Source organism: Ochotona curzoniae, unplaced genomic scaffold (assembly GCF_017591425.1).
Source record: "Ochotona curzoniae isolate NIBS_2020 unplaced genomic scaffold, NIBS_Ocur_1.0 contig_151, whole genome shotgun sequence".
Classification (NCBI taxonomy): domain Eukaryota; kingdom Metazoa; phylum Chordata; class Mammalia; order Lagomorpha; family Ochotonidae; genus Ochotona; species Ochotona curzoniae.
Window position 1 is genome coordinate 6853 of NW_024465109.1, and position 15300 is coordinate 22152.

The following is a 15300-nucleotide window of genomic DNA, read 5'->3' on the forward strand; positions in this document are numbered from 1 at the left end:
AGAGCTGAGCCACCTAGGAGGCTCAGACAGAGCAGTGGAGGGCATAACCAGGTACACATGGAGCACATGGCAGTCTATGGGAACCTGCAGAGGATACCTGGCACCACAACAGAGGACAGAACGCATCAATCAACTACCCCAGCCATATGTTGGCAGTGAAAAACTGGGCAAATGGAGACTCTAAGATGGGCTATGTCAGTCAGTGGATTCTGCAGTGAATTCATTGTGCTTAGAATGGTGAGATTGGGCCCGGCGCCATGGCCTAGCTGGCATGGCCTAGCTGAGCGCTCTGGGATCCCATATGGTAGCCGGTTCTCATCCAGGCAGCCCACTTTCCATCCAGCTCCTTGCTTGTAGCCTGGGAAAGAAGTCAAGGATGGCCCAAAGCTTTGGGACCCTGCACCCAACTAGGAGGCCCGGGAGAGCTCCTGGCTCCCAGCATCAGATTGGCACAGTACTGGCCATTGCGGTCACTAGGGGAGTGAATCATTTGACGGAAGATCCAACATGATCCTACGCCATATGCCCACGCCCATCCAGCACAAGCCAGCAAGGGTGGTGTACCCCAAGCTGTACCAACCAACGCCTAAACCCTTGGCACCTGTCGGTGCCACACTCACCATCCAGGGCGAGCTGGGCTCCCTCCCACCACAGCCCAAGGCACCACAGAACCTGACCTCCATGGCAGCTGGCAAGGCTGGCCAGAACGTGGTGTTGTCAGGCTTCCCTGCACCTGCCCACCCTGCAGACCAGCGTCTTCAGGTAGCCACCAGCCACCACAACTGGGGCGGTGCCACAGAGGCCATCAGGCATCCTGAGCAAGCCCGTGAACGTGCACCTGCTGAACCAGGGCAGCAGTATCGTCATCCCAACCTAGCACAAGCTGCCTGGCCAGAACCAGTTCCTGCTGCCCAGCGTCCCCAACGTCCAGCTCCCGCAACCACTCTCCTCCCTGCCAGCCAATGTGGGTGGCCAGATCCAGGCTGCTGCGGCCCCTCACACACACGGACAGCTCATCGCCAACCCCATCCTCACAAACCAGAACTTGGCAACCCCTTTGAGCCTGGGCCCTGTGCTGGCCCCGCCCTCGGCTGCACACAGCACTGCCACACACATCCTCTCTGCTGCACCCATCCGGGTGGGCCAGCCCACGTTCTTCCAGATGCCCATGTCACTGGCGGCGGGCAGCCTGCCCACACAGAGCCAGCCTACAGCTCCGGGCCCACACAACCACCACCACAGTCCTGCAGGGCATCACCCTGCCTCCTAGCGCCTTGGCCATGCTCAACGCCCCCATGGGCTGGTACAGCCAGCAGCTCTTCCCGCTGCTGCGGCGGCTGCCTCCTCCACCACTACCACCAGGAGGCCACCCCCGTGCTCACCATGCAGCCCACCCCACCAGCACCCCCTGCAGCCAGCACGCTGCTGACCCTGGACCTCCAGCAGGCGCAGGTACATCTCCCCGTTTGCTGGCAGCCTCCCAGCCCTAAGTGTGACCAAGGACCCTGTATCTTAACTATAGCTGAAGAAGGCCCCTGCACTGCAACCCAGCAAGGAGGCCTGTCTCCTGGAGCATTTGCACAAATACCAAGGGTCTGTGCTGCACCCCGACTGCAAGACCACCTTCCCCTACCTGCAGGTTGCCCTGCAGGGCCTGCTGCCCTACCACGTGTACCAGGGCGCCCTCCCCTCCCCCAGCGACTACAAGGTGGACAAGGAATTTGAGACAGTCTCCACCCAATTATTGAAACGCACCCAGGCCGTCGCACCTGCCCACCAAGCTTGTGTTCCGGCATTGCAGGGTTGGTGGATCGCCTTCCATGACCTGGGCTGATGCGTCCTCCTCCCTGTCTTCCTCCTCATGGCCCGCTGCCTCTTTCCTGGACTCCAATGAGGACAGCCCCACGCCTTCCCGCAACGGCCCGCCAATCAAGACCTACGAGGTGCGAAGCCACATCAGTCTCAAGCTCAAGATCAAACAGGAGACCAGGCTCAGCAAGGTGGTGCACAACAAGGCGCTGGACCCTGGGCACCAGCCGTCCCCTGCGCCCCAGAATGCGGAGCCCCTGCAGCGTCCACCCCCGCCACCATCAACCCCGGCCACCCAGATGAACGGCGGGTGGACCACACGCCACCGCCGGCGCCACCCGGCACTCACAAGGCTGCAGGCCTACGCCACCCTGGCCGTGCCTGCTGCTCTGCAAGAGCTACCCAGAGCATGTGGCCACCAGTGCCACGCCCCTGCCCGCCAAGGTGGACGAGGCCACAAGTGGCGGCCGTGGAGGACGAAATGTACCAGCAGCTACTTAAGGCCACCGCCACGCTGCCTGAGCCCAGCCACGCAGCCGCCCATGCCGGCTGGGAGGCCCCCACAATGCCACCCGCCAAGTGGCGCAAGCCCCAGTCCGCAGACATGGACCAGGCCAGCTTCTCAAGCCACAGTCCACAGAACGACACTCTCATGGAGCACTTGCAAAGTGCCATCAACAGCATCCTGAACCTGCAGCAGGTGCCGGGCCAGCCACATACACTAGCACCTTCCGTCTCCCCGCACCCCTGCACAGGCTCAACGCCTACCCACCCTCCAGCTTTCCCCGGCCACAAGCACAAGGCTGGATGGGAAGCAGAGCTGCCGGGATTAGAAGCGGCGCACATATGGGATCCCAGGGCACTCAAGGAGAGGACTTTAACTACTAGGCCAAGGCACCTGGCCCTTTCTCTTACTTGAACTCTCATTTGAACATAAAAAAAAGCAAGAAAAGAAATAAAGACATTTTTAAGATCTATTTACCATACCATATCACTTCTAAAAATTCAATTTAAGAAATCACAAACATCAATTATCAGACAGTACCAGGATTTAGTCACCTTTGACAATGGAAGATCAAAGAGACCAAGACTTAAATTGACAAAGGATTTTTTCAAATAGATTGTCTACAAAGTCGCTGTGCCACCCCAGGCCTCTGCCAAGCACAACGCCAGCACCACATGCTGCCCCTCAACCTTGCAGCAAAACTCTGAGGAAAACAAGGCTGTTTGTTCTAACTGCTGGAGTCTGTGCTGGTCTGGTGTGAGCAACAAGAAAACTGCCCCAGACCCTTAGGAGGAGCTTCACTGAGGACTGAGCTGGGGACCTGAGACGGGGCTTCTCAACTCAGGAAAATCAGGCCAATTAAAATACAAATTGATATAAAAAAGAGAGAGAGAGAGAGAGAGAGCAAACCCTGCCCAACATGAAGGTCAAACTGTCCCTGGGCACTCCCCCCTCCTCACTGCACAATGGGTTCCACTGTGAGTCCTAGTGTTCAAGGTCAGTGCTGCAGAGTGAGGACCCCAAGGTCCCCCTCCTGGCCCCCGCCCGCCCCGCGGCCTCAGGAGATGCTCTCACACACTCACCCTTCCCAGCTTCTCACCAGTCGGGTGTCCTGCACAGGCTCCTGCGGGGAGGGAGCTCACAGGGCAGCACTGGCTCAGCCACCTGCGCCTCTCCACCAGCACAACCAGCAACGCGCCTATGGCGGCGCCCACAACAACCTCCTGCCTGCTGCCACAGGGCTTCCTGGGCGCGCCTGATTGGACCACTCCCACACACCTGAGCACGTCACAATGCGCAGCCAATCAGAATCACAAAGGGCAGAGGGGCAGTGAGGTAGGATTCTGGAGGGAGGGGGAGTGAGGGGCGGGGCTTCACCTCAGGCAGGAAGTGGCCTCCTCTCTTGCAGCTTGAGCCTTCCAACAGCAGGGGCCGCTGTCGCCTCTCACATCAGTCCACCTCCTGGCCTCTCCTTCAGGATCCCATTCAAGTCTGGAAAACAGAAATGTAGGACAAGAATCTAGAGTTACTCTTCATTGAATATTCAGTTGATTCTGAGAATTTTCTTCTTTATATTCGCTTTTGGCTGTTAGTTCATTTGACACCTTAAAATACAGAGCAGGAAGATATTTGAAAATGTAGTGTAAATTAATGTTTTAGATTTCATTTCTCTTTTTCGTTTTTTTTTGTTTGTTTTGTTTTCATACTGTTTCTTATCTGTTTCTTATTAGAATACCAGCTTGATTGTGTTGATCTTCTACCCAGAAATATCGCGTGATTCTCTCATCAGTTTAAGTTCGGTTTTGCATAAGTGAGTCATTGGTGTACATTGACAGTTCTGCCGTGTAAAAGGTCACAACTATGCATATAATTTCCTTTCTCTGTTTAAGTTTTTTCGTTGCATTTTCAAAACAATGTTTAAGAGGCAAGTAGTGAGACCTGGCGCGGTAGCCTAGTGACAAAATTCTTTACCTTTCATGTGCCAGGATCCTTCCTATATGAACCTGGTTCTTCTTTTTGTTTTTGTTTTTTTTAAGGGAACATGCCCCAGACAAAAACCTCACTCTTTATTAGGACGCTTATAATCAGTTACACTGTCAAGGTAATTATAAGCTGCAGTCAAACAGCCTCAGAGCAGCCTCTGTCCTTTTTTTGGAACATGGCTGTCACTGCCAGTGCCACTGTCCTGCTGGCTGACTTTTCCTGGACCACACCGGTGTTAATGAAAAAAACTATATGTGCAGGCCTGCTCAGCTTCCAGGCCCTGCACCTCTTGGCCGCGTGTCCTGTGTGCCACTCCAGTCTCGTGAGGTTGTGCCTGTGTCCCCAACGACCCTAACCCACATGCCAGCCCTTCCAGGGCCAGCTGGGCTATGCTGGAGCCCTGTAAGCCTCTAGTATGCCCCTTCCCGCAAGCCATCTGCACCATTGCCAGGTGGTTTCGGCCACTGCCCCAAAGGCTCACCACCACTGCTGCCCCAGTCTTGGACCACAACGGCTCTGCCAGTATCCCAAGCACCGCTTCTCGGCCTACCCTGACACCCCTCATGCTGCTCTAGGGCCAGGTGGGCTTGGCCACAGTCAACCTCCCTACAGAATAGGAGCACCCCGTGGACATGCCTTGAGCTCCAGGCCCCAGCAGTCTTGGCTACGTACCCCGCAGATCTAGTGTCAGGTGGCCAGGGCCAGACCTGTACAGGCTACTTGGAGGGAGACCCATAACCTGCAGTCCACCTGGTCCTCTACTCCATAGGTGTCTTGAAGGCAGAGAGAATCAGTTAGTGGTTCCTGTTCACCCAGTACTTCTAGTGCCCATCAGGATGGCACTCAAGGTTCAGCCCAGTATAGATGGGGCCCACGCTTCGATAACCCACTTGCCTGGTGCTCCAGAGCTTCAAGGACTAAGTCGATAATCCCCCGCCTCTAACCCTCCCACTATGCCCGCTGCTCCAGAGTCAGGCACACTCTGCCTGCAATCCACCCCCACCCACCATACACAGACACACAGACACACACACACACACACACACACGGCAGGCTACTCTGCTTGCTGCAGCAGAACCAGGTAGGCTCTGCCAGCTTCCCAGTGCCCCTAGCAGGCTGCTCACCCACCTGCCACACCAGGAGATTGCCCTGCACAGGCAGCTCATACATCGCTGCTGAAAGGACCTGCTGATTCAACCGGCATCCCCCGCAACCTCAGCCTGCGTGCTGTCCACTTCACTAGGAACACACCGCCTAACCCCTTGTTCCCAGCTTGCCTGCAAGCCACTCCAGGTTCAGGTGGACTCAGCTGGTATCTCACGCCCTTCTTTGCCTTCTTCCTCCACAGCCCCCTCCTGAGGTTCTAAGGCTAGGCGTATTGAGAGGTTGCTTCATGGGTCCCAGCACTCACACCATCCGCTCTAGGGCCACTTCTTCCAAACCGGCAAAGCCAGTGCATCCTGCATAGCACCCCTAGCCAGCAGGCCATGCAGCCCCACTCACTGTTTGTTACAGGGTTAACCAGGTTCAGCCAGCGTCACACACCCTGCATCCTTCCTCTGGGCCTGGGCCTATCAGACAGCATGCCATGAACCACCAGTCCTCCCACCTTGCCAGATGCTAATTCAGACAGCGCCCTGTTAGCCCCTGGGCCTCTCCGATCCATTCTCTTCCAGGGCCATGCTGCCCTGATTGCCACAGCAAAACCAGACTGGGGACGGAACCCATCATCTGCAACCTGCCTGCCAGGTTCTCCAGGGCCAATTGTGCTTGAACAGTGACTCCATCTGGCCCACTGTACACTTCTGGGCCTGCGGTACACTCCTGGGCCAAGAGGGCTTAGCTGGTACTCACATGCATGCCAGGCATGCACAGAGTGCTCCAGGGACAAGGACTTATGACAACAAGCCAAGGAAAAAACGCACCCACTGGCCGCGTTTTCCAGGGCCAGGCCAGACAAGCTGTTACACTCTACAACCGCTGTCCTCCCACCATCTACTTCATAGCCAAGTCATCCTGGCCAGTGTCCCTGCTGCCATAGCACTGTAGTCATCCACTTCAGAGCCTAATTGTGCTGGGGGAAGGCTGTGCCTTTAACATGCTCCCTCTGATTCCCAAATTGCCCATCCAGGGCCAGGCTTAGTGAGCCAGTGTCATTGCGCTTCAAGCCCAAGCACTTTCACACTGTCCACCATCCGCTGCTGAGAGCCAGTCAGGTTTCAGCCAGTGATCTGTCCCCTCAGTGCTGGGTCCCTTCTGCCAGCCATGCTGCCTCTACCAGCCCCAGCCTGCATGCCTTGAGTCCCCTGCTCACAACATGTCCACCCTGTCAACTTATCTGAAGCTAGTTGACCCTCCAGTGGCATGTCCCACATCCGTATGCCTTCTGCAAGCTCCTCCAGGGCCAGGCCAGAAGGGCAGCCCCAACACTAACCTCTAGCCTGTCTGATCTTGTGGACTTTCTGCTGTCCACAGCAAGGTGGGCTAGAGTTGCAAGGAAATTCAAACCAAAACACTGCAGTAAAAAGCTCTTTTTTGGGGGGGGAGGAGCGGCGGAAGCATGGTCTAGCGGCTAAAGACCTCGCCTTGAACGGGCCGGGATCCCATATGGGCGCCGGTTCTAATCCCGGCAGCTCCACTTCCCATCCAGCTTCCTGCTTGTGGGCTAGGAAACAGACAAGGACAGCCCAAAGCCTTGGGATCCTGCACCCGTGTGGGAGACCTGGAAAAAGTTCCTGGATCCTGGCTTTAGATCGGAATAGCATTGGTCATTACACTCACTTGGGGAGTGAATCATCGGATGGAAGATCTTCCTCTCTAACTCTCATTCTCTCTGTATATCTGACTTTCCAATAAAATAAATCTTTAAAAAAAAATATATATATATAAACCTCTTTTTTTCTCTCACATGAAACAATTTTCATGCAAACAATTCTAGCTTGCAAAGCACGATTTATTTAATAAGAAGAAAGAAAATGGTGCTGTCCTAGAGGCAGCATGGGGCTCCAAAGGAGGAAACACACAAGAAAATACTGGAAATGGTGCCTTTTATGCACCATCTCAGGGAGGAGTTCACATGAATCACCCAAGTGCAGAGAGAAAGAAACTTATTCACAATGGGCAGTAATGTCTATCACCTCACCCAGAGAAACAGAGGGTGAGACTTGTGGCTTCCTTCTCTCAATATTGTAGGATAGGCAGCTAGTTCAGGGTTGTCAGCTTGGAAGACACAGTCCCTACACCATCTAGGCTTTCCCTTCTGCCCACCTGTGACACTCACCCATCATCACCCGGAACCTGAGAGGGGGAGGTATTGCATTGCTGTGTAACCACTCCCCTCACAACTCCAATGAACCCCATGATAGGGATGGGCTCACTTTCTTGGTCACGTGCTTCCATCACTCTGGCACTCCAGGACCTGATTGCTCTCTGGATTCCAGCAGATTCTGAGGACAAGTAGCCCCTAAGCATGGCCCTGTATGTCTTTATTTCTCACCCTCTGTTCACAGTTTGGGTGGGACACTAACGATGTTAATTCTAAGAAACTTTGTATTTCTAATTTGTGTACTTTCCAGATTTCCAGGAGAGATGAGGCCTAGCAGTACTGCAATGTAGGCAGAGAAGGCAAGGAAATGTGAATGTCTGCAGCCTTATAAGTCTGTCCAGGCCCTTTGCTCTATGTCTCTTAGGATAACGTATATTGCTGGGGAAGCAGGGACATAGGTCTTCAAATTAACAGACAGATTTCAGGGTGATGACCAATTCTGCCTCTCAGGGTTTCCATTCAGACTGGAGTATCACATGGACTTGGCATTTTTTAATTTCTACTGTGTCCTGTTATCACCAAACTTGGATAATGAAGAATCCTTAATACACCCTAGACTTATCTGGTGTGGTCTAGCTTGCACGCCACCACACCATGCTGGAGATAAGCTGAAAGCTGAAGCGCAGTCCCTGTGACAGTGACCCAGAGACGAGGTTAGTGTGAGCCACATCTCACTGCATTTGATATGGCAACAGCTGTAAGGGATGATTAATATTCTGATTGTATCCCTGTGTTCCCTCCCCAGAGGAAGGGAACAGGAGGGACATGGAAATAGGGAGAGACCCTGTTCTCACATTTTAAAGGATAATTTTACCAGGGACCAGGAGATCCAGTCTGAACCCTCACACACTACTCCAGAGCGTTAATGTCCACAACCACCCTCTGCTTGTTCCAGGGCCAGGCAGGCTAGGCCAGTCTCTCCTTTCACTAAGCATGCCTGCTTGTCACTTAGGGACCACGCCATCTCAGATGGTGCCCACCGTGTCCCCCAGCCTACCTGAAGGTGGCTATAGGACCAGGCCAGGTGTAAGAGCATCCACAAGCCTCTTACACAGATGCACCTCCAGCCCTGCTCACTGCTTGAGGCCTAGGCTAGCTCTGGGGATCACCCACGCACACAAAATACTTGCCCCTGCTGCCCTGTTTGCTGCATCATGTCTAGGCTGGCTCTTTGCGTGACCGTGCCACCCCTGCCCTCCATCTTGCTCCTCATGGCTAGGCTCACTCTCCCTGGACACACAGTGCCTCTAGAATTCCCACCTTGGTTGCTGCAGCAGGCACAGCTCTTCTGGGCAGGAAAAACCTGTGCATCTATCCTGGCTGTCATTGCTCCCTCAGGCAACTTCTGGTGGCTCTGCCTGCCACTCCAGGGACAGATCTCATGACTACTCTGACCATTGTTCTGACAAGCCTTGTCACTGCCAGATCAGATGGGCCCTGATGTCACTTTCTATGTTCACAGCCAACTTGTCAAATGCCCCAGGGTAAGGAAGGCTCTGCCACCATCCCATCAACCCCACAAATGCCTGTAGCATGCCTGTCCATCTGCCCAGTCAGCAGCTCAAGACCAGGCTGACTCAGCCAGCAACCTGCTCCCTCCAATAGCTGCTGACCAACCAGCCACTTCCGGACTGGGACTGCTAACCTGCTGACACCCTTGGTACCCTGTGCTTCTGATTGTCTGGCCTGACAACATGCCCACTCTTCCAAGGCCAGGACAGGCCATTTGGGCCAGTGTACATGCACTCCATCCCAAAGGCACTGCACTCTTTCTGAAACTACAGGCCTGCTTGCCCTGCTCCCACGTGCCTCCTGCACTCCTGCCAATGCCTCTAGCACCAACCTCCCATGAGTCTGCTCCAGGGTGAGGCCAACACCCCCATGTCCCTGGCCAACTCACCCTTCACCACTTGCTTCAGGATCACATGCCCTTCCAGCATCCCCACACACCCAGCACAACTGCCCTGCTGGCCTGCTTGCTGTCACAAAACCAGAATGACTTAGATGGCAACCCCAGGCTCAAGCTCACCTGCCAGCCTCTCCAAGTCCAGGTGTGCTCAGCTAGTGTTATCCCCACCCCACCGCCACTGCCACAGCACTCAACACCATTTGCTGCCCCACCAAGGCCTCAAACCCGCTCCCCCAGCTTGTCTAGCCAGCCTGACTTGCCTCATGGCAGCTGCCCCAGGCACAGGAACAGTCATCCAATCACTCGGCACCCCCAACTGACCCAACATTGGCCCACCTGCTGCTTCCCCTGTGCCAGTTGCACATCTAGCACTCCCACCCTGCCCATTTCTACAAGGACAGGCTGGCCGTGTTGGCCACCACGGGAATCTAGCCTATCCAATCTGTGGCCACAGCTGCTGTTAGAGAGCCAAGGCAGTTTGGGCAGTGTCTCCTCTGTCCTTGACCACCAGCTGCCAATTCCAGGGCCAGGCTAGCTACTCATTAGCATTTGTAAATCTCTCATACCATTCGACCCTATTTTCCAGCAGGCCTGCAAGCTACTCCAGGGCCAGGCCAACTTAGCTGGTATCCAGTCCACTGCTCTTGGACCAGATTTATTCTGAGGGTGCTCCACAAGCCTCCAACACACACTACATCTGCTCCAGGACCTGCGAGGAGGGGCACAGCTGCGGTCCCCACATGTCTAACCTGCCCACTGCCCTGCCTGGTACACCAGGACCAGGCTGACTTGCACAGTGACATGGTATCTGCTTCAAACCACTCACGTGCCTGGCACTCCAGAGTCAGCTTTGCCCTGCATCCACCATGCATCTCCCATGTACACACCTGCTACTCTAGGGCCAAATTGTGGACTGGTTTCTTCCAGGGGTAGATCCTGCTTCCAGCCACCCAAACTGAAATCAGGGGCTACAATCTTCCAGGGAACAAGGTGTTTCCCTCCATCCTTTCCTACGCTCCCATTCTCCACCCACGTGCTATCTGGGCTATGGTCTCAAGAGGGGGGTCCAGCTTCCCCGTGGGTAGTTTCCTCTGTTCTTTTGCTGTAGATGGATGTGGAGATTCATCACATTTAGGCTATTGGTGCGCTTGCAAGATGAACTTCTGCTTCCATTTCTGCAAGACTTCATCCCACAGCCTGCTGTGACCCAGTGCAGGATTTGACCCAGGACCAGCTGCACACTCCTCTCTGCCTGTCTCAGGCCAGGCTGGTGGCCACCTGCACCTTTGTGGAGGTCACAGCACAGGGACAAGGGACCCTCCACTGAAGGCATGGCAGATTGATTGATTGGAAAGGCATGGTAACAGAGGGAGAGAGATCTTCCATCAGCTGCCTTATCAACTGTTTCAAAAACTCAGGGGTATTACAGCAAAGCAGTGAGGCCATTAACATCATCAACAAAGAGAGTGGTTGCAAAAAGCCATAGTCAGTTAAGGAAGAGATCAAATGATATGTTAAGATTCCGGGGAATCTTAATGGTGAAATAAACAACATCAAACTGATTGACGGTAAAGACCCTGAATCAAAGACACCAGCTTGGATCCAGCACAACAGCCTAGTGGCTCAATCCTAGCCTGGCATGCCTGGGATCCAATATGGGTGCCAGTTTGTGTGCCAGTAGCTCTACTTGCCCCCCAGCTTTCTGCTTGTGGCCCGAGAAAGCAGTAATGGTTGGGCAAAAGCCTTCTAATTCTGCACCCATATGGGAGACCTGGAAGAGGCTCCTGGCTCCAGATAGGCTAGGCTAGAGCTGTGACTGTCACTTGGGGAGTGAACCAGTGGATTGAGAATATCCATCTTTCTTCTTCTTTCTGTATATTTGACTTTTCAATGAAAACAAAACAAAACTTACAATGCCACTGGTATTCATCAATAACATAAAACATTCCCTCTCAACCTCTCTTTACATACATATGTATATTTAGTAGAGAGTCTGTCAGATAAGAAAAGACTTTGAACCAAAGAGCTCAAAATGCAACGGCAGAGGACCCAGCGAGCTGACTGAAAAACTAAAGTCCTCATCTTGAATGCTTAAGTATTCCACATGGGCACCGGTTCTAATCCCCACAGCTTCACTTCCCAGTCAACTCCCTGCTTGTGGCCTCATAAAGCAGTGGAGGATGGCTCAAAGCCTTGGGACACTGGACCACGTGGGAGACCCAGAAGAGTTCCTGGCCCCCACTATGGATAGGCAAAGCATCAGCAGTTATATTCACTTGGAAAGTGAATCATCGCATGGAAGATCTTCTCTGTCTCTCCTCCTCTATGTATATCTTACTTTGCAATAAAAGATAAAATACTTTTTAAACAATGCAATGGGAGAACAGTTACATATGTTTGTCCCTTGTGGCAGATGTGCACATCACTATCCACCATTACTGGAGTCTTTCAGGGAAGTTCTAAAGCAAAAGCTTCTATATAACCTGAATCTTTACTAATGCTCCACCAGCCTCACCACCACAGTTGGTGTGCTCCTCTAAAACAATTCCTTCAGGCTGACTGCAAGTTTGCAGCGCCATCCGGTCACCATCATAAACAACAGCAAGAAAGAGCTAATTGTATGGGAGAGAATCTCAGACTGTGGCAAATCACTTAGTGAGCAAAGTATCTGATGTTATAACACACTGCACTCTAGGCAGGCATCAGGCTCCACTCCCTCAGTGAAGACAGCTGCAATCAAAGAACTTCTCAGCTGCACACTCTAAGGCCTGGATTTAACAAAATACAAGCAAACCAAACTCCTTAAACTGGTTGAGGAGGAGACAGGAGACAACTACTTAACAGGGCCACTGCTGCTACAGGGTTTCTCTAAGAAGCCAGAGAGGACTTCGCATGTTTGTTTTCATAAACCCAATTATTTTAAACTTCTGCATGTGCAGAATAAATGAGGCTTCAGAGAAAAAGTAGACAAAGAGAGGGACAAAGATTACAGAAAGGTACTCTGAAGTTTAATTCCCACTCTAATAATATACAAGTTAAGTAAATTGTCTAATTTATTAAGCAATTCCATTGTTTTAATTGCAATTAGGGATACCATCAAATACGTAATGTGATTATGAGCAGGGTTAATGAGACAATGCAAATAGTGCAAGTCCCTTGTCTTCCTATTATTTATGTGTGCTTCCAGGGACAGGCGCTGTGCACACCACATAGAGCTGCTGGCTGCCTGTGGCACCCACTTCCCATAGGAGCACTGGTTCAAGTTCTGGACATTTCAGCCATTGAAGCTATTTGGTTTGGGGAGTGAAATAGCACATGGAAGACCCCTTTCCTTATCCTTCCCTCTGTTATTCCAAATACAAAAATAAATTTAAAATTTCAGGACCCAGCACAGCGGCCTAGCAGCAGAATTCTGGGCCTTGAACATGCCGTGATCCCATACGGGTGCTGGTTCTAATCTTGGTGGTAAAGGAGGACAGTCCAAAGCCTAGGATCCTGCACCCATGGGGGGACCCAGAAGAAGCTCTGGCTCCTGGCTTCGGATCGGCTCAGCCCTGGCCGTTGCAATTGCTTGGGGCATGAATCATTGGATGGAAGATCTTCCCCTCTGTGTCTACTCCTCTCTGTATTTCTGACTTTGCAACAAAAATAAGTAAATCTTTTACAAACTCAAATTTTAAACAAAGGCCTTTATAAAAAAATGGAAATGGATGCAGTTTTTCATGATGTCCTTTTACATAAATTTCCAAACACTGCCTCATGTGCCTGCATTAAAATGCAAAATGTGGCCCGGTGCCATGGCCTAGTGGCTAAAGTCCTTGCCTGGAACATGCCGGGATCCCATTTGGGTGCTGCTTCTAAATTGTCAGCCCCACTACCCATGCAGCTCCCTGCTTGTGGCCTGGGAAACAGGCTGAGGACGGCCCAAGCCTTGGGACCCTGCAACCACATGGGAGACCCAGAAGAGGATCTGAACTCCTGGTTTCGGGGCGGCACAGCACCAGCCATTGTGGTCACTTGCCGAGTGAATCTTTGGATGGAAGGTATTTCTCTCTGTCTCTCCTCTCTCTGTATATGGAACTTTGCAATACAAAATAAACTAAATCTTTTTTATAAAATTCAAAATGAACTCATGATTATCTTCTTCATAAACAATGTTGAAGTATTGATCTATGTTATTTTGTTGACCATGAGCTAAGCAAAGTAGATATATTCCAAGGGCCAAAGTCTTAGGGATTACTTGTACTGTTTAAGAACTTATCCAACTGGGCTCTACCATGTGGCCTGCAGCCACTTAGAAAGACAGGCTTTTGAAATCCCAGTGTTGTTCCTGCATTTCCTGTTTTGTTTTTGTTTGCTTGTTTCTGTTTTTAAGATTTACTTATTTTGATTGAAAGGTGGATATATAGAGAGGAGGAGAGACAGAGAGGAAGATCTTCCAACAGACGGTTCACTCCCCAATGGACAGCAGCGGCTGTAGCTGAGCCAATCCGAAGCCAGGAGCCAGGAGCTCTTCCAGGTCACCCATGTGAGTGCAGGGTCCCAAGACTTTGGGCTGTCCTCAACTGCTTTCCCAGGCCACAAACAGAGAGCTGGATGGGAAGCAGGGCCGCCAGGATAGAATTGGCGACCATATGGGATCCCGAGCATGCAACACGAGGACTTTAAGCACTACACTATCATGCCGGGCCTGTTTGCTTGTTTCTAGTTAACAGTTTCATGCCCATATTTCTCCACAGAAACAATGAGTAAAAGACCCTAGAATAAATAGAGTTCATTCCTTCATTCCACATACAGAAATGGCATCTCCTCTACATTACAGGCACTGTTACAAAATGCACAAAAATGAAAACCTCAGGTATAGCCAACTTTTATCCCACTCCCCTGTATCTGAATTTCAGAATGGTGGGCACTCACTAGTATTTCACAAACACTTAAGTGTTGGAAGACTAATTTAATAAAAATTCTCACTATTGGGCCCAGTGCGGGAGCCTAGAGGCACAAGTACTTGTCCTGCATGCACCGATTTCCCATAGGGGTGATGGTTTATGTTTTGGCTGCCCCACCTCTCACCTAGCTCCATGCTTATGGCCTGGGAAAGCAGTTGAGGATGGCCCAAAGTCTTGCCACCCTGCACATGTGTGGGAGACTTGAAAAAGGCTCCTGGCTCCGGATCAGCTTAGCTCTGACCTTTGCAGTGACTTGGAGAGTGAACTAGCAGATGGAAGATTTGTATCTCTGTCTCTCCTCATTTCTTTAAATCTAACTTTCCGGGAAAAACTTTTAAAACCTTAAAAACAGGGCCCGGCGGCATGGCCTAGCTGCTAAAGTCCTCGCCTTGAACGCGCCCGGGATCCCATATAGACATGGTTCTAACCCGAGCAGCTCCACTTCCCATCCAGCTCCCAGCTTGTAGCCTGGGAAAGCAGTCAAGGACGGCCCAAAGACTTGGGACCATGTACCCCTGGTGGGAGACCCGGAAGAGGCTCCCCGCTTCGGATCAGCATAGCATCGGCCATTGCGCTCACTTGGGGAGTGAATCATCAGACGGAAGATCTTGCTCTCGGTCTCTTTTCCTCTCTGCATATCTGAATTTCCAATAAAAAAAAATAAAACCTTTAAAAAAAAAAACTTAAAAACAATTCTCACTACCAGGAGCTTACACTACTATGAGAAACACAAATCATTAAATATACCTTGAAATGAGTTTGCACAGTCAAGAAACAAGAAATGCTATCATTTACCATCAGGGTGTGTGACAGAAAAAGC

General features: G+C 51.8%; 1 pseudogene; it reads left to right on the plus strand.

Annotated features, from left to right (window-relative positions):
• Window positions 1-507: 507 nt before the first annotated feature.
• On the plus strand, window positions 508-4914 carry LOC121148485 (annotated as a pseudogene).
• Window positions 4915-15300: the final 10386 nt, after the last annotated feature.